The following is a 20,000-nucleotide window of genomic DNA, read 5'->3' on the forward strand; positions in this document are numbered from 1 at the left end:
CAGATTCAGGACATTATTGTTGTTGTTATTATTATTATTATTATTATTCGTCTTTCTGTCCTATCATTTGGTTAAAATAAGCGACAGCGGCCTATAAGCTAACTTTAAAGATAGGGTCTTATCAGATTTGCAAAGGATCTCTTCTTGCAACTTGGAGAAGTTAACGTTGTGGAAATACAGAAAGTGGAAGCATGGAATATCTATCTAAACTTACTGTAATCAAAACAGAATTTTATAACCCAATTTATTTTGCCAATGGCCCATATTTACAGTATTCGCTACAGGATGCCAATTTTCCCACTGGCAGACTGAGGCCCTGCTGTAAAAGAAATCAATCAATCAATAAATTAATATAAAAAATTCTCACAATTCATACATTCCATATTTATCAATCAATTAGTGAATAAGAAATACCACAAATAAGTAGCCAAAATGAAAGACATTGATCGCATATTTTGCAACTCTGCGCAAGAGACTACACCAGGAATATATGAGAAGAAACTTGAAGGAAGTATTTCGACGTGAAAGGAGGCAGCTTGTTGTGGTAGTAAAAGTAGAGGAAACTGGATAAATTGAACCGAATTTGTTAATAAGAAATACTGGTCATCTATGATCGCATATTCCAGTAGTAAGGATCGAAACCAAGAGCAGAGAAGTGCAAAGCAACATTTGCTATATTCAGGTCCTATGCTTGATTTTTTTAGGATCCGAATTATTGAAGAAAGTTAAGGAAAAAGAGAAAATGAAAGTCGAGAAATTGCTCTATTTATTATTTATATTGAAGAAAGTAAATTTAGTTACAATAAAAGAAAGAAAGAAAAACTTCAACTGTTTTTAGTTATAAAAGAAAAAAAAAAAAAAAAAAGAGTCTACAGCACCCGGTATTCCCAGGCGGTCACCCATCCAAGTACTAACCGGGCCCGACGTTGCTTAACTTCGGTGATCGGACGAGAACCGGTGCTTTCAACGTGGTATGGCCGTAGACACAAGTGTTTGTAAATTTAAGACTTATATTCGCTTCTCTCTTCACCGTTTCCGATGTACAGACGTTTACGTTTATGTGCCGTGTAAAATTAGTAATTAAAGTGTACTGATTAAAACTTATATAGATAAACTGCCTTCATACATTATTCAAATTTGTAATTCAGGCATTTTCGGACTCGGACATTAGTTGCTTAACCGGAGGTTTACACCTTCAAATGGACTTAAATAACAATGCATTTAAACGAAGATTCAGTTCATTTTTGTTGTTTTTGGGCATTATTATTATTATTATTATTATTATTATTATTTATCTTGTATCAACTGACTAATTCAATAGGTAAATAATCGACATCAGCCTATGAGCTACCTTTAAATACGGACTCGAATCTGATTTGAAACGGATATCGTCTTGCAGCTCGGAAACGTTAAAGTTGTGGAAACACAGAAAGTGCAAGGAAGTGGAAGCAGGGAACATCCATCCAAACTTACTGTAATCAAAACAGAGATTTATACACCAATTTATTTTGTCAATGGCCCATATTCGAAGTATTCGCTAAGGGATGCCAAGTTTCACACTGATAGACTGGTGCCCTGCTAAAAAACAGGTAAATAAATTAAAATAATTAAAAATAATACATTCCAAATATATCTATCAATTATTGAATAAGAAATACCACAGACAAGTATCCAAAATGAAAGACATCGATGGCATACGTTGCAATTATTCGCTATAGCATAGGCTGAATCCGGAATTTCAGAAGAAATTTGGAGGATCTGGACGGCATACGAGGCGGCCCATTTCGATCCTGGAGGTAGAGGAAACTGAAAAATTTGCACCAGATTTGTGAACAAGAAATATTGGCCATATATGATCGCATATCCTCACAGTGAGGATGGAACCCAAAAAAAAATTAAAAAATGCCTACAGCACCCGGTATTCCCAGGCGGTCACCCATCCAAGTACTAACCGGGCCCGACGTTGCTTAACTTCGGTGATCGGACGAGAACCTGTGTTTTCAACGTGGTATGGCCGTAGACATTTGTACGTACAAATTTAAGACTAATATAGGTTGTCTCTTCGTCGTTACAAAGATACATTACACACACACACACACACACACACACACACACACACATATATATATATATATATATATATATATATATATATATATATATATATATATATATATATATATATATATATATATATATATATATATATATATATATATATATATATATATTAGAGACAGGGGAGAGCTCTGCTTACGACAATACATCCCTTCAGTTTCAATCTGTAAAGAAGCAAGAGCTTATTTGATCGCCGAAGTCACTGACATGTAGGTTGCCATATTTGTGCAGTCATTTGAATAGTAATACAATGGCGAGTTCCGTGTCAAATTTCATCAAGGTTGTCGTTTTCTTTCGTCAGTCAGCTTCATTAACGACAAATGATGTTATACTCGCAATTATTTCTGAGAAAATAAATCGTATTTCTCTCGATTTCATGCAGGTATATCTCGATGAAAGGTCGGTCAAGTTTGCATGGCAGGCTAGTAAGCACAGGGGCTCGCATCGTTGCTCACAATTGAACTGACAGTCATACATTTTATACTATATGTACGACTGATAGTTTCATTGCAAGCAATGATACGAGCCCCCTGTGGCTAGTAAGCAGCCTATGCCGATACCGCATGGTGTCGGCGATTTCCAACGTTTTGATAAGCAAAACAAATATGTCCATACACCCCAATACTAATGTCCAAATATCAAAAATCGCTATTTTGGGACTATTATGAATTCATTCAAGGACATTCTAAATTACATCATCGCCACACGTCAAGATTGTTATTACATCAGCACATTCAAAATTGGACTTCATTCAGAAAACCACTGGCATTCATTTGGAACACTACCCTTTTGGACTTGTCATATAACTTTTATGGACTATTTGTGATTTCATTTATAATGCTGAAAAGTATTTAAATTTTCACTTTGTATTCTTTATAAAAAATAAATTAAGTCGGTTGGTTTAGATTGGCTAAGATAGCATTAAGGTGTTTTTGTTTATATGAGCCAATATCACATTATTCTTTTCTTGGTTTAGATGGGCTAAGTTCACATTATGGTACATTGGTTTAGATGGGCTAAGTTCACATTAAGGTGTTTGGCTAAGTTTCCATTAAGATATTTGGTTTAGATTGGCTAAGTTTGCATTAAAGTGTATTGGCTTATATTGGCAAATTTCACATAGGAATTTGATTTAGATGGCCTAAGTTCACATTATGGTGTTCTGGCAAAAGACTGCTTGGTTTTGTTAGGCAATGAGGGTAGTCTTGCTCAATGGTACAATAGGGCAACCAGCTTGATAGAAATCTATCATGTTAACCATTGGACTGATGTACATTTTATCAGTGTAATTTAGAGTCTGTTTAAACCATTCCGAACCCCCCATCTCTCTCTCTCTTACATATATATATATATATATATATATATATATATATATATATATATATATATATATATATATATATATATATATATATATATATATATATCCGAAAGAAATAATATTTTCAATCTTTCTGCACTGTACTGATTTTCTGGTTGAATACTAAAAGTAAGTTTAAATATATATAAGGAGTTTGCAAATTTTATAAAAGTCAGCTTGCCTAGCAAGTAGTAGGTCAATATGATACAATGTAGAATTTAAGAAAATGTCATTATATGTATTGAAACGTTTGTTTCCTTTGTATCTGTTGATACCTAAAAACCATATCCCAATAATTAAAATTATCCAAGACTATATGTAAATAATACACGTATGTATGTATGTATGTATGTATGTACACACACAAACGTATATATATATATATATATATATATATATATATATATATATATATATATATATATATATATATATATATATATATATATATATATATATATATATATATATATCACAAAAGACACACACATATCTTAAAACACCCTCAGCCACCCAGGATATATATATGATCCGTTTTTACGAGATACACTTATTAATTCAGTATGGTATAATTATCGAATAAGATCAGTAGAGTTTTTGCCCTTGTTTGCAATCGTTATAGGATAACGCGTTAAAAATAAAATTACACAGAAGTACAATTAATGTTAATAGCTGATAAAGTTATGCGAACTTTGTTGCATACTCTCTCTCTCTCTCTCTCTCTCTCTCTCTCGTGTGTCAGTATGATAAAGCAAGAAGAAAAAGGAAGAACAGTAAAGAACATATATAAAAAGGTTTATTGAAACAGCGTCTCATCATGGTGTGGGCACCACGATGCATAGGGATAAATAAAAAAGCGAGTATTCCATTACTTTTCACTTCATTTGATATGCATCCATATGACACAGAATGCTCTCGGTGAGTACAGGGAATCAGATAAACGTCACTGTGCGGGACTAGGTATAAAACATTTATTGTAGTTTTAATTGTAAATTTTTCGGGCATTTAAGTAGAAATTAAATGATTTCAGTTCTAGTGAGAACAACATTTCGACTGTAAAACATAATTTGTTGTCTTGATGCGTTTTCAAGACTCTTTTGCTGATTAGTCACACATCTCTTCAACGTTTCCCATGTACAAATGTTTGTGTGCAGTATAATATTAGTAACTAAAGTGTATACTGATTCAAAGTTCTAATCCAAAAGAAGCAAAACTGGCCTCAGATACTCATATTTGTCACTCATCCATTTTCTGACCCAGATAAGGGGAGAATTCCATGTTGAAATTGACTTAAAATGCAGATTCAGGACATTATTGTTGTTGTTATTATTATTATTATTATTATTCGTCTTTCTGTCCTATCATTTGGTTAAAATAAGCGACAGCGGCCTATAAGCTAACTTTAAAGATAGGGTCTTATCAGATTTGCAAAGGATCTCTTCTTGCAACTTGGAGAAGTTAACGTTGTGGAAATACAGAAAGTGGAAGCATGGAATATCTATCTAAACTTACTGTAATCAAAACAGAATTTTATAACCCAATTTATTTTGCCAATGGCCCATATTTACAGTATTCGCTACAGGATGCCAATTTTCCCACTGGCAGACTGAGGCCCTGCTGTAAAAGAAATCAATCAATCAATAAATTAATATAAAAAATTCTCACAATTCATACATTCCATATTTATCAATCAATTAGTGAATAAGAAATACCACAAATAAGTAGCCAAAATGAAAGACATTGATCGCATATTTTGCAACTCTGCGCAAGAGACTACACCAGGAATATATGAGAAGAAACTTGAAGGAAGTATTTCGACGTGAAAGGAGGCAGCTTGTTGTGGTAGTAAAAGTAGAGGAAACTGGATAAATTGAACCGAATTTGTTAATAAGAAATACTGGTCATCTATGATCGCATATTCCAGTAGTAAGGATCGAAACCAAGAGCAGAGAAGTGCAAAGCAACATTTGCTATATTCAGGTCCTATGCTTGATTTTTTTAGGATCCGAATTATTGAAGAAAGTTAAGGAAAAAGAGAAAATGAAAGTCGAGAAATTGCTCTATTTATTATTTATATTGAAGAAAGTAAATTTAGTTACAATAAAAGAAAGAAAGAAAAACTTCAACTGTTTTTAGTTATAAAAGAAAAAAAAAAAAAAAAAGAGTCTACAGCACCCGGTATTCCCAGGCGGTCACCCATCCAAGTACTAACCGGGCCCGACGTTGCTTAACTTCGGTGATCGGACGAGAACCGGTGCTTTCAACGTGGTATGGCCGTAGACACAAGTGTTTGTAAATTTAAGACTTATATTCGCTTCTCTCTTCACCGTTTCCGATGTACAGACGTTTACGTTTATGTGCCGTGTAAAATTAGTAATTAAAGTGTACTGATTAAAACTTATATAGATAAACTGCCTTCATACATTATTCAAATTTGTAATTCAGGCATTTTCGGACTCGGACATTAGTTGCTTAACCGGAGGTTTACACCTTCAAATGGACTTAAATAACAATGCATTTAAACGAAGATTCAGTTCATTTTTGTTGTTTTTGGGCATTATTATTATTATTATTATTATTATTATTATTATTATTTATCTTGTATCAACTGACTAATTCAATAGGTAAATAATCGACATCAGCCTATGAGCTACCTTTAAATACGGACTCGAATCTGATTTGAAACGGATATCGTCTTGCAGCTCGGAAACGTTAAAGTTGTGGAAACACAGAAAGTGCAAGGAAGTGGAAGCAGGGAACATCCATCCAAACTTACTGTAATCAAAACAGAGATTTATACACCAATTTATTTTGTCAATGGCCCATATTCGAAGTATTCGCTAAGGGATGCCAAGTTTCACACTGATAGACTGGTGCCCTGCTAAAAAACAGGTAAATAAATTAAAATAATTAAAAATAATACATTCCAAATATATCTATCAATTATTGAATAAGAAATACCACAGACAAGTATCCAAAATGAAAGACATCGATGGCATACGTTGCAATTATTCGCTATAGCATAGGCTGAATCCGGAATATCAGAAGAAATTTGGAGGATCTGGACGGCATACGAGGCGGCCCATTTCGATCCTGGAGGTAGAGGAAACTGAAAAATTTGCACCAGATTTGTGAACAAGAAATATTGGCCATATATGATCGCATATCCTCACAGTGAGGATGGAACCCAAAAAAAAATTAAAAAATGCCTACAGCACCCGGTATTCCCAGGCGGTCACCCATCCAAGTACTAACCGGGCCCGACGTTGCTTAACTTCGGTGATCGGACGAGAACCGGTGTTTTCAACGTGGTATGGCCGTAGACATTTGTACGTACAAATTTAAGACTAATATAGGTTGTCTCTTCGTCGTTACAAAGATACATTACACACACACACACACACACACACACACACACACACACACACACACATATATATATATATATATATATATATATATATATATATATATATATATATTAGAGACAGGGGAGAGCTCTGCTTACGACAATACATCCCTTCAGTTTCAATCTGTAAAGAAGCAAGAGCTTATTTGATCGCCGAAGTCACTGACATGTAGGTTGCCATATTTGTGCAGTCATTTGAATAGTAATACAATGGCGAGTTCCGTGTCAAATTTCATCAAGGTTGTCGTTTTCTTTCGTCAGTCAGCTTCATTAACGACAAATGATGTTATACTCGCAATTATTTCTGAGAAAATAAATCGTATTTCTCTCGATTTCATGCAGGTATATCTCGATGAAAGGTCGGTCAAGTTTGCATGGCAGGCTAGTAAGCACAGGGGCTCGCATCGTTGCTCACAATTGAACTGACAGTCATACATTTTATACTATATGTACGACTGATAGTTTCATTGCAAGCAATGATACGAGCCCCCTGTGGCTAGTAAGCAGCCTATGCCGATACCGCATGGTGTCGGCGATTTCCAACGTTTTGATAAGCAAAACAAATATGTCCATACACCCCAATACTAATGTCCAAATATCAAAAATCGCTATTTTGGGACTATTATGAATTCATTCAAGGACATTCTAAATTACATCATCGCCACACGTCAAGATTGTTATTACATCAGCACATTCAAAATTGGACTTCATTCAGAAAACCACTGGCATTCATTTGGAACACTACCCTTTTGGACTTGTCATATAACTTTTATGGACTATTTGTGATTTCATTTATAATGCTGAAAAGTATTTAAATTTTCACTTTGTATTCTTTATAAAAAATAAATTAAGTCGGTTGGTTTAGATTGGCTAAGATAGCATTAAGGTGTTTTTGTTTATATGAGCCAATATCACATTATTCTTTTCTTGGTTTAGATGGGCTAAGTTCACATTATGGTACATTGGTTTAGATGGGCTAAGTTCACATTAAGGTGTTTGGCTAAGTTTCCATTAAGATATTTGGTTTAGATTGGCTAAGTTTGCATTAAAGTGTATTGGCTTATATTGGCAAATTTCACATAGGAATTTGATTTAGATGGCCTAAGTTCACATTATGGTGTTCTGGCAAAAGACTGCTTGGTTTTGTTAGGCAATGAGGGTAGTCTTGCTCAATGGTACAATAGGGCAACCAGCTTGATAGAAATCTATCATGTTAACCATTGGACTGATGTACATTTTATCAGTGTAATTTAGAGTCTGTTTAAACCATTCCGAACCCCCCATCTCTCTCTCTCTTACATATATATATATATATATATATATATATATATATATATATATATATATATATATATATATATATATATATATATATATATATATATATATATCCGAAAGAAATAATATTTTCAATCTTTCTGCACTGTACTGATTTTCTGGTTGAATACTAAAAGTAAGTTTAAATATATATAAGGAGTTTGCAAATTTTATAAAAGTCAGCTTGCCTAGCAAGTAGTAGGTCAATATGATACAATGTAGAATTTAAGAAAATGTCATTATATGTATTGAAACGTTTGTTTCCTTTGTATCTGTTGATACCTAAAAACCATATCCCAATAATTAAAATTATCCAAGACTATATGTAAATAATACACGTATGTATGTATGTATGTATGTATGTACACACACAAACGTATATATATATATATATATATATATATATATATATATATATATATATATATATATATATATATATATATATATATATATCACAAAAGACACACACATATCTTAAAACACCCTCAGCCACCCAGGATATATATATGATCCGTTTTTACGAGATACACTTATTAATTCAGTATGGTATAATTATCGAATAAGATCAGTAGAGTTTTTGCCCTTGTTTGCAATCGTTATAGGATAACGCGTTAAAAATAAAATTACACAGAAGTACAATTAATGTTAATAGCTGATAAAGTTATGCGAACTTTGTTGCATACTCTCTCTCTCTCTCTCTCTCTCTCTCTCTCTCGTGTGTCAGTATGATAAAGCAAGAAGAAAAAGGAAGAACAGTAAAGAACATATATAAAAAGGTTTATTGAAACAGCGTCTCATCATGGTGTGGGCACCACGATGCATAGGGATAAATAAAAAAGCGAGTATTCCATTACTTTTCACTTCATTTGATATGCATCCATATGACACAGAATGCTCTCGGTGAGTACAGGGAATCAGATAAACGTCACTGTGCGGGACTAGGTATAAAACATTTATTGTAGTTTTAATTGTAAATTTTTCGGGCATTTAAGTAGAAATTAAATGATTTCAGTTCTAGTGAGAACAACATTTCGACTGTAAAACATAATTTGTTGTCTTGATGCGTTTTCAAGACTCTTTTGCTGATTAGTCACACATCTCTTCAACGTTTCCCATGTACAAATGTTTGTGTGCAGTATAATATTAGTAACTAAAGTGTATACTGATTCAAAGTTCTAATCCAAAAGAAGCAAAACTGGCCTCAGATACTCATATTTGTCACTCATCCATTTTCTGACCCAGATAAGGGGAGAATTCCATGTTGAAATTGACTTAAAATGCAGATTCAGGACATTATTGTTGTTGTTATTATTATTATTATTATTATTCGTCTTTCTGTCCTATCATTTGGTTAAAATAAGCGACAGCGGCCTATAAGCTAACTTTAAAGATAGGGTCTTATCAGATTTGCAAAGGATCTCTTCTTGCAACTTGGAGAAGTTAACGTTGTGGAAATACAGAAAGTGGAAGCATGGAATATCTATCTAAACTTACTGTAATCAAAACAGAATTTTATAACCCAATTTATTTTGCCAATGGCCCATATTTACAGTATTCGCTACAGGATGCCAATTTTCCCACTGGCAGACTGAGGCCCTGCTGTAAAAGAAATCAATCAATCAATAAATTAATATAAAAAATTCTCACAATTCATACATTCCATATTTATCAATCAATTAGTGAATAAGAAATACCACAAATAAGTAGCCAAAATGAAAGACATTGATCGCATATTTTGCAACTCTGCGCAAGAGACTACACCAGGAATATATGAGAAGAAACTTGAAGGAAGTATTTCGACGTGAAAGGAGGCAGCTTGTTGTGGTAGTAAAAGTAGAGGAAACTGGATAAATTGAACCGAATTTGTTAATAAGAAATACTGGTCATCTATGATCGCATATTCCAGTAGTAAGGATCGAAACCAAGAGCAGAGAAGTGCAAAGCAACATTTGCTATATTCAGGTCCTATGCTTGATTTTTTTAGGATCCGAATTATTGAAGAAAGTTAAGGAAAAAGAGAAAATGAAAGTCGAGAAATTGCTCTATTTATTATTTATATTGAAGAAAGTAAATTTAGTTACAATAAAAGAAAGAAAGAAAAACTTCAACTGTTTTTAGTTATAAAAGAAAAAAAAAAAAAAAAAAGAGTCTACAGCACCCGGTATTCCCAGGCGGTCACCCATCCAAGTACTAACCGGGCCCGACGTTGCTTAACTTCGGTGATCGGACGAGAACCGGTGCTTTCAACGTGGTATGGCCGTAGACACAAGTGTTTGTAAATTTAAGACTTATATTCGCTTCTCTCTTCACCGTTTCCGATGTACAGACGTTTACGTTTATGTGCCGTGTAAAATTAGTAATTAAAGTGTACTGATTAAAACTTATATAGATAAACTGCCTTCATACATTATTCAAATTTGTAATTCAGGCATTTTCGGACTCGGACATTAGTTGCTTAACCGGAGGTTTACACCTTCAAATGGACTTAAATAACAATGCATTTAAACGAAGATTCAGTTCATTTTTGTTGTTTTTGGGCATTATTATTATTATTATTATTATTATTATTATTATTTATCTTGTATCAACTGACTAATTCAATAGGTAAATAATCGACATCAGCCTATGAGCTACCTTTAAATACGGACTCGAATCTGATTTGAAACGGATATCGTCTTGCAGCTCGGAAACGTTAAAGTTGTGGAAACACAGAAAGTGCAAGGAAGTGGAAGCAGGGAACATCCATCCAAACTTACTGTAATCAAAACAGAGATTTATACACCAATTTATTTTGTCAATGGCCCATATTCGAAGTATTCGCTAAGGGATGCCAAGTTTCACACTGATAGACTGGTGCCCTGCTAAAAAACAGGTAAATAAATTAAAATAATTAAAAATAATACATTCCAAATATATCTATCAATTATTGAATAAGAAATACCACAGACAAGTATCCAAAATGAAAGACATCGATGGCATACGTTGCAATTATTCGCTATAGCATAGGCTGAATCCGGAATATCAGAAGAAATTTGGAGGATCTGGACGGCATACGAGGCGGCCCATTTCGATCCTGGAGGTAGAGGAAACTGAAAAATTTGCACCAGATTTGTGAACAAGAAATATTGGCCATATATGATCGCATATCCTCACAGTGAGGATGGAACCCAAAAAAAAATTAAAAAATGCCTACAGCACCCGGTATTCCCAGGCGGTCACCCATCCAAGTACTAACCGGGCCCGACGTTGCTTAACTTCGGTGATCGGACGAGAACCGGTGTTTTCAACGTGGTATGGCCGTAGACATTTGTACGTACAAATTTAAGACTAATATAGGTTATCTCTTCGTCGTTACAAAGATACATTACACACACACACACACACACACACACACACACACACACACACACACACATATATATATATATATATATATATATATATATATATATATATATATATATATATATATATATATATATATATTAGAGACAGGGGAGAGCTCTGCTTACGACAATACATCCCTTCAGTTTCAATCTGTAAAGAAGCAAGAGCTTATTTGATCGCCGAAGTCACTGACATGTAGGTTGCCATATTTGTGCAGTCATTTGAATAGTAATACAATGGCGAGTTCCGTGTCAAATTTCATCAAGGTTGTCGTTTTCTTTCGTCAGTCAGCTTCATTAACGACAAATGATGTTATACTCGCAATTATTTCTGAGAAAATAAATCGTATTTCTCTCGATTTCATGCAGGTATATCTCGATGAAAGGTCGGTCAAGTTTGCATGGCAGGCTAGTAAGCACAGGGGCTCGCATCGTTGCTCACAATTGAACTGACAGTCATACATTTTATACTATATGTACGACTGATAGTTTCATTGCAAGCAATGATACGAGCCCCCTGTGGCTAGTAAGCAGCCTATGCCGATACCGCATGGTGTCGGCGATTTCCAACGTTTTGATAAGCAAAACAAATATGTCCATACACCCCAATACTAATGTCCAAATATCAAAAATCGCTATTTTGGGACTATTATGAATTCATTCAAGGACATTCTAAATTACATCATCGCCACACGTCAAGATTGTTATTACATCAGCACATTCAAAATTGGACTTCATTCAGAAAACCACTGGCATTCATTTGGAACACTACCCTTTTGGACTTGTCATATAACTTTTATGGACTATTTGTGATTTCATTTATAATGCTGAAAAGTATTTAAATTTTCACTTTGTATTCTTTATAAAAAATAAATTAAGTCGGTTGGTTTAGATTGGCTAAGATAGCATTAAGGTGTTTTTGTTTATATGAGCCAATATCACATTATTCTTTTCTTGGTTTAGATGGGCTAAGTTCACATTATGGTACATTGGTTTAGATGGGCTAAGTTCACATTAAGGTGTTTGGCTAAGTTTCCATTAAGATATTTGGTTTAGATTGGCTAAGTTTGCATTAAAGTGTATTGGCTTATATTGGCAAATTTCACATAGGAATTTGATTTAGATGGCCTAAGTTCACATTATGGTGTTCTGGCAAAAGACTGCTTGGTTTTGTTAGGCAATGAGGGTAGTCTTGCTCAATGGTACAATAGGGCAACCAGCTTGATAGAAATCTATCATGTTAACCATTGGACTGATGTACATTTTATCAGTGTAATTTAGAGTCTGTTTAAACCATTCCGAACCCCCCATCTCTCTCTCTCTTACATATATATATATATATATATATATATATATATATATATATATATATATATATATATATATATATATATATATATATATATATATCCGAAAGAAATAATATTTTCAATCTTTCTGCACTGTACTGATTTTCTGGTTGAATACTAAAAGTAAGTTTAAATATATATAAGGAGTTTGCAAATTTTATAAAAGTCAGCTTGCCTAGCAAGTAGTAGGTCAATATGATACAATGTAGAATTTAAGAAAATGTCATTATATGTATTGAAACGTTTGTTTCCTTTGTATCTGTTGATACCTAAAAACCATATCCCAATAATTAAAATTATCCAAGACTATATGTAAATAATACACGTATGTATGTATGTATGTATGTATGTACACACACAAACGTATATATATATATATATATATATATATATATATATATATATATATATATATATATATATATATATATATATATATATATATATATATATATATATCACAAAAGACACACACATATCTTAAAACACCCTCAGCCACCCAGGATATATATATGATCCGTTTTTACGAGATACACTTATTAATTCAGTATGGTATAATTATCGAATAAGATCAGTAGAGTTTTTGCCCTTGTTTGCAATCGTTATAGGATAACGCGTTAAAAATAAAATTACACAGAAGTACAATTAATGTTAATAGCTGATAAAGTTATGCGAACTTTGTTGCATACTCTCTCTCTCTCTCTCTCTCTCTCTCTCTCGTGTGTCAGTATGATAAAGCAAGAAGAAAAAGGAAGAACAGTAAAGAACATATATAAAAAGGTTTATTGAAACAGCGTCTCATCATGGTGTGGGCACCACGATGCATAGGGATAAATAAAAAAGCGAGTATTCCATTACTTTTCACTTCATTTGATATGCATCCATATGACACAGAATGCTCTCGGTGAGTACAGGGAATCAGATAAACGTCACTGTGCGGGACTAGGTATAAAACATTTATTGTAGTTTTAATTGTAAATTTTTCGGGCATTTAAGTAGAAATTAAATGATTTCAGTTCTAGTGAGAACAACATTTCGACTGTAAAACATAATTTGTTGTCTTGATGCGTTTTCAAGACTCTTTTGCTGATTAGTCACACATCTCTTCAACGTTTCCCATGTACAAATGTTTGTGTGCAGTATAATATTAGTAACTAAAGTGTATACTGATTCAAAGTTCTAATCCAAAAGAAGCAAAACTGGCCTCAGATACTCATATTTGTCACTCATCCATTTTCTGACCCAGATAAGGGGAGAATTCCATGTTGAAATTGACTTAAAATGCAGATTCAGGACATTATTGTTGTTGTTATTATTATTATTATTATTATTCGTCTTTCTGTCCTATCATTTGGTTAAAATAAGCGACAGCGGCCTATAAGCTAACTTTAAAGATAGGGTCTTATCAGATTTGCAAAGGATCTCTTCTTGCAACTTGGAGAAGTTAACGTTGTGGAAATACAGAAAGTGGAAGCATGGAATATCTATCTAAACTTACTGTAATCAAAACAGAATTTTATAACCCAATTTATTTTGCCAATGGCCCATATTTACAGTATTCGCTACAGGATGCCAATTTTCCCACTGGCAGACTGAGGCCCTGCTGTAAAAGAAATCAATCAATCAATAAATTAATATAAAAAATTCTCACAATTCATACATTCCATATTTATCAATCAATTAGTGAATAAGAAATACCACAAATAAGTAGCCAAAATGAAAGACATTGATCGCATATTTTGCAACTCTGCGCAAGAGACTACACCAGGAATATATGAGAAGAAACTTGAAGGAAGTATTTCGACGTGAAAGGAGGCAGCTTGTTGTGGTAGTAAAAGTAGAGGAAACTGGATAAATTGAACCGAATTTGTTAATAAGAAATACTGGTCATCTATGATCGCATATTCCAGTAGTAAGGATCGAAACCAAGAGCAGAGAAGTGCAAAGCAACATTTGCTATATTCAGGTCCTATGCTTGATTTTTTTAGGATCCGAATTATTGAAGAAAGTTAAGGAAAAAGAGAAAATGAAAGTCGAGAAATTGCTCTATTTATTATTTATATTGAAGAAAGTAAATTTAGTTACAATAAAAGAAAGAAAGAAAAACTTCAACTGTTTTTAGTTATAAAAGAAAAAAAAAAAAAAAAAGAGTCTACAGCACCCGGTATTCCCAGGCGGTCACCCATCCAAGTACTAACCGGGCCCGACGTTGCTTAACTTCGGTGATCGGACGAGAACCGGTGCTTTCAACGTGGTATGGCCGTAGACACAAGTGTTTGTAAATTTAAGACTTATATTCGCTTCTCTCTTCACCGTTTCCGATGTACAGACGTTTACGTTTATGTGCCGTGTAAAATTAGTAATTAAAGTGTACTGATTAAAACTTATATAGATAAACTGCCTTCATACATTATTCAAATTTGTAATTCAGGCATTTTCGGACTCGGACATTAGTTGCTTAACCGGAGGTTTACACCTTCAAATGGACTTAAATAACAATGCATTTAAACGAAGATTCAGTTCATTTTTGTTGTTTTTGGGCATTATTATTATTATTATTATTATTATTATTATTATTTATCTTGTATCAACTGACTAATTCAATAGGTAAATAATCGACATCAGCCTATGAGCTACCTTTAAATACGGACTCGAATCTGATTTGAAACGGATATCGTCTTGCAGCTCGGAAACGTTAAAGTTGTGGAAACACAGAAAGTGCAAGGAAGTGGAAGCAGGGAACATCCATCCAAACTTACTGTAATCAAAACAGAGATTTATACACCAATTTATTTTGTCAATGGCCCATATTCGAAGTATTCGCTAAGGGATGCCAAGTTTCACACTGATAGACTGGTGCCCTGCTAAAAAACAGGTAAATAAATTAAAATAATTAAAAATAATACATTCCAAATATATCTATCAATTATTGAATAAGAAATACCACAGACAAGTATCCAAAATGAAAGACATCGATGGCATACGTTGCAATTATTCGCTATAGCATAGGCTGAATCCGGAATATCAGAAGAAATTTGGAGGATCTGGACGGCATACGAGGCGGCCCATTTCGATCCTGGAGGTAGAGGAAACTGAAAAATTTGCACCAGATTTGTGAACAAGAAATATTGGCCATATATGATCGCATATCCTCACAGTGAGGATGGAACCCAAAAAAAAATTAAAAAATGCCTACAGCACCCGGTATTCCCAGGCGGTCACCCATCCAAGTACTAACCGGGCCCGACGTTGCTTAACTTCGGTGATCGGACGAGAACCGGTGTTTTCAACGTGGTATGGCCGTAGACATTTGTACGTACAAATTTAAGACTAATATAGGTTATCTCTTCGTCGTTACAAAGATACATTACACACACACACACACACACACACACACACACACACACACACACATATATATATATATATATATATATATATATATATATATATATATATATATATATATATATATATATATATATATATTAGAGACAGGGGAGAGCTCTGCTTACGACAATACATCCCTTCAGTTTCAATCTGTAAAGAAGCAAGAGCTTATTTGATCGCCGAAGTCACTGACATGTAGGTTGCCATATTTGTGCAGTCATTTGAATAGTAATACAATGGCGAGTTCCGTGTCAAATTTCATCAAGGTTGTCGTTTTCTTTCGTCAGTGAGCTTCATTAACGACAAATGATGTTATACTCGCAATTATTTCTGAGAAAATAAATCGTATTTCTCTCGATTTCATGCAGGTATATCTCGATGAAAGGTCGGTCAAGTTTGCATGGCAGGCTAGTAAGCACAGGGGCTCGCATCGTTGCTCACAATTGAACTGACAGTCATACATTTTATACTATATGTACGACTGATAGTTTCATTGTAAGCAATGATACGAGCCCCCTCTGGCTAGTAAGCAGCCTATGCCGATACCGCATGGTGTCGGCGATTTCCAACGTTTTGATAAGCAAAACAAATATGTCCATACACCCCAATACTAATGTCCAAATATCAAAAATCGCTATTTTGGGACTATTATGAATTCATTCAAGGACATTCTAAATTACATCATCGCCACACGTCAAGATTGTTATTACATCAGCACATTCAAAATTGGACTTCATTCAGAAAACCACTGGCATTCATTTGGAACACTACCCTTTTGGACTTGTCATATAACTTTTATGGACTATTTGTGATTTCATTTATAATGCTGAAAAGTATTTAAATTTTCACTTTGTATTCTTTATAAAAAATAAATTAAGTCGGTTGGTTTAGATTGGCTAAGATAGCATTAAGGTGTTTTTGTTTATATGAGCCAATATCACATTATTCTTTTCTTGGTTTAGATGGGCTAAGTTCACATTATGGTACATTGGTTTAGATGGGCTAAGTTCACATTAAGGTGTTTGGCTAAGTTTCCATTAAGATATTTGGTTTAGATTGGCTAAGTTTGCATTAAAGTGTATTGGCTTATATTGGCAAATTTCACATAGGAATTTGATTTAGATGGCCTAAGTTCACATTATGGTGTTCTGGCAAAAGACTGCTTGGTTTTGTTAGGCAATGAGGGTAGTCTTGCTCAATGGTACAATAGGGCAACCAGCTTGATAGAAATCTATCATGTTAACCATTGGACTGATGTACATTTTATCAGTGTAATTTAGAGTCTGTTTAAACCATTCCGAACCCCCCATCTCTCTCTCTCTTACATATATATATATATATATATATATATATATATATATATATATATATATATATATATATATATATATATATATATATATATATATCCGAAAGAAATAATATTTTCAATCTTTCTGCACTGTACTGATTTTCTGGTTGAATACTAAAAGTAAGTTTAAATATATATAAGGAGTTTGCAAATTTTATAAAAGTCAGCTTGCCTAGCAAGTAGTAGGTCAATATGATACAATGTAGAATTTAAGAAAATGTCATTATATGTATTGAAACGTTTGTTTCCTTTGTATCTGTTGATACCTAAAAACCATATCCCAATAATTAAAATTATCCAAGACTATATGTAAATAATACACGTATGTATGTATGTATGTATGTACACACACAAACGTATATATATATATATATATATATATATATATATATATATATATATATATATATATATATATATATATATCACAAAAGACACACACATATCTTAAAACACCCTCAGCCACCCAGGATATATATATGATCCGTTTTTACGAGATACACTTATTAATTCAGTATGGTATAATTATCGAATAAGATCAGTAGAGTTTTTGCCCTTGTTTGCAATCGTTATAGGATAACGCGTTAAAAATAAAATTACACAGAAGTACAATTAATGTTAATAGCTGATAAAGTTATGCGAACTTTGTTGCATACTCTCTCTCTCTCTCTCTCTCTCTCTCTCTCGTGTGTCAGTATGATAAAGCAAGAAGAAAAAGGAAGAACAGTAAAGAACATATATAAAAAGGTTTATTGAAACAGCGTCTCATCATGGTGTGGGCACCACGATGCATAGGGATAAATAAAAAAGCGAGTATTCCATTACTTTTCACTTCATTTGATATGCATCCATATGACACAGAATGCTCTCGGTGAGTACAGGGAATCAGATAAACGTCACTGTGCGGGACTAGGTATAAAACATTTATTGTAGTTTTAATTGTAAATTTTTCGGGCATTTAAGTAGAAATTAAATGATTTCAGTTCTAGTGAGAACAACATTTCGACTGTAAAACATAATTTGTTGTCTTGATGCGTTTTCAAGACTCTTTTGCTGATTAGTCACACATCTCTTCAACGTTTCCCATGTACAAATGTTTGTGTGCAGTATAATATTAGTAACTAAAGTGTATACTGATTCAAAGTTCTAATCCAAAAGAAGCAAAACTGGCCTCAGATACTCATATTTGTCACTCATCCATTTTCTGACCCAGATAAGGGGAGAATTCCATGTTGAAATTGACTTAAAATGCAGATTCAGGACATTATTGTTGTTGTTATTATTATTATTATTATTATTCGTCTTTCTGTCCTATCATTTGGTTAAAATAAGCGACAGCGGCCTATAAGCTAACTTTAAAGATAGGGTCTTATCAGATTTGCAAAGGATCTCTTCTTGCAACTTGGAGAAGTTAACGTTGTGGAAATACAGAAAGTGGAAGCATGGAATATCTATCTAAACTTACTGTAATCAAAACAGAATTTTATAACCCAATTTATTTTGCCAATGGCCCATATTTACAGTATTCGCTACAGGATGCCAATTTTCCCACTGGCAGACTGAGGCCCTGCTGTAAAAGAAATCAATCAATCAATAAATTAATATAAAAAATTCTCACAATTCATACATTCCATATTTATCAATCAATTAGTGAATAAGAAATACTACAAATAAGTAGCCAAAATGAAAGACATTGATCGCATATTTTGCAACTCTGCGCAAGAGACTACACCAGGAATATATGAGAAGAAACTTGAAGGAAGTATTTCGACGTGAAAGGAGGCAGCTTGTTGTGGTAGTAAAAGTAGAGGAAACTGGATAAATTGAACCGAATTTGTTAATAAGAAATACTGGTCATCTATGATCGCATATTCCAGTAGTAAGGATCGAAACCAAGAGCAGAGAAGTGCAAAGCAACATTTGCTATATTCAGGTCCTATGCTTGATTTTTTTAGGATCCGAATTATTGAAGAAAGTTAAGGAAAAAGAGAAAATGAAAGTCGAGAAATTGCTCTATTTATTATTTATATTGAAGAAAGTAAATTTAGTTACAATAAAAGAAAGAAAGAAAAACTTCAACTGTTTTTAGTTATAAAAGAAAAAAAAAAAAAAAAAGAGTCTACAGCACCCGGTATTCCCAGGCGGTCACCCATCCAAGTACTAACCGGGCCCGACGTTGCTTAACTTCGGTGATCGGACGAGAACCGGTGCTTTCAACGTGGTATGGCCGTAGACACAAGTGTTTGTAAATTTAAGACTTATATTCGCTTCTCTCTTCACCGTTTCCGATGTACAGACGTTTACGTTTATGTGCCGT

At 33.5% G+C, this 20,000-nt stretch overlaps 9 non-coding genes across 9 annotated transcripts; all 9 read right to left on the minus strand.

Annotated features, from left to right (window-relative positions):
* Positions 1–866: 866 nt before the first annotated feature.
* On the minus strand, positions 867–985 carry LOC149769333 (5S ribosomal RNA). Its single transcript, XR_016419195.1, has one exon. It is a non-coding gene; the product is annotated as a 5S ribosomal RNA (ribosomal RNA).
* Positions 986–1,903: 918 nt separating this feature from the next.
* Positions 1,904–2,022, minus strand: LOC149769334 (5S ribosomal RNA). The gene has a single exon (XR_016419192.1). It is a non-coding gene; the product is annotated as a 5S ribosomal RNA (ribosomal RNA).
* A 3,619-nt stretch (positions 2,023–5,641) lies between these two features.
* Positions 5,642–5,760, minus strand: LOC149769335 (5S ribosomal RNA). Its single transcript, XR_016419196.1, has one exon. It is a non-coding gene; the product is annotated as a 5S ribosomal RNA (ribosomal RNA).
* A 924-nt stretch (positions 5,761–6,684) lies between these two features.
* On the minus strand, positions 6,685–6,803 carry LOC149769336 (5S ribosomal RNA). Its single transcript, XR_016419232.1, has one exon. It is a non-coding gene; the product is annotated as a 5S ribosomal RNA (ribosomal RNA).
* Positions 6,804–10,353: 3,550 nt separating this feature from the next.
* LOC149769337 (5S ribosomal RNA) lies at positions 10,354–10,472 on the minus strand. The gene has a single exon (XR_016419197.1). It is a non-coding gene; the product is annotated as a 5S ribosomal RNA (ribosomal RNA).
* Positions 10,473–11,393: 921 nt separating this feature from the next.
* LOC149769338 (5S ribosomal RNA) lies at positions 11,394–11,512 on the minus strand. The gene has a single exon (XR_016419233.1). It is a non-coding gene; the product is annotated as a 5S ribosomal RNA (ribosomal RNA).
* A 3,579-nt stretch (positions 11,513–15,091) lies between these two features.
* On the minus strand, positions 15,092–15,210 carry LOC149769339 (5S ribosomal RNA). The gene has a single exon (XR_016419198.1). It is a non-coding gene; the product is annotated as a 5S ribosomal RNA (ribosomal RNA).
* Positions 15,211–16,131: 921 nt separating this feature from the next.
* LOC149769340 (5S ribosomal RNA) lies at positions 16,132–16,250 on the minus strand. The gene has a single exon (XR_016419234.1). It is a non-coding gene; the product is annotated as a 5S ribosomal RNA (ribosomal RNA).
* Positions 16,251–19,799: 3,549 nt separating this feature from the next.
* Positions 19,800–19,918, minus strand: LOC149769341 (5S ribosomal RNA). The gene has a single exon (XR_016419199.1). It is a non-coding gene; the product is annotated as a 5S ribosomal RNA (ribosomal RNA).
* Positions 19,919–20,000: the final 82 nt, after the last annotated feature.

This window comes from Sinohyriopsis cumingii, unplaced genomic scaffold (genome assembly GCF_028554795.1).
Source record: "Sinohyriopsis cumingii isolate HCF-2022 unplaced genomic scaffold, ASM2855479v2 utg003963l, whole genome shotgun sequence".
Lineage (NCBI taxonomy): Eukaryota > Metazoa > Mollusca > Bivalvia > Unionida > Unionidae > Sinohyriopsis > Sinohyriopsis cumingii.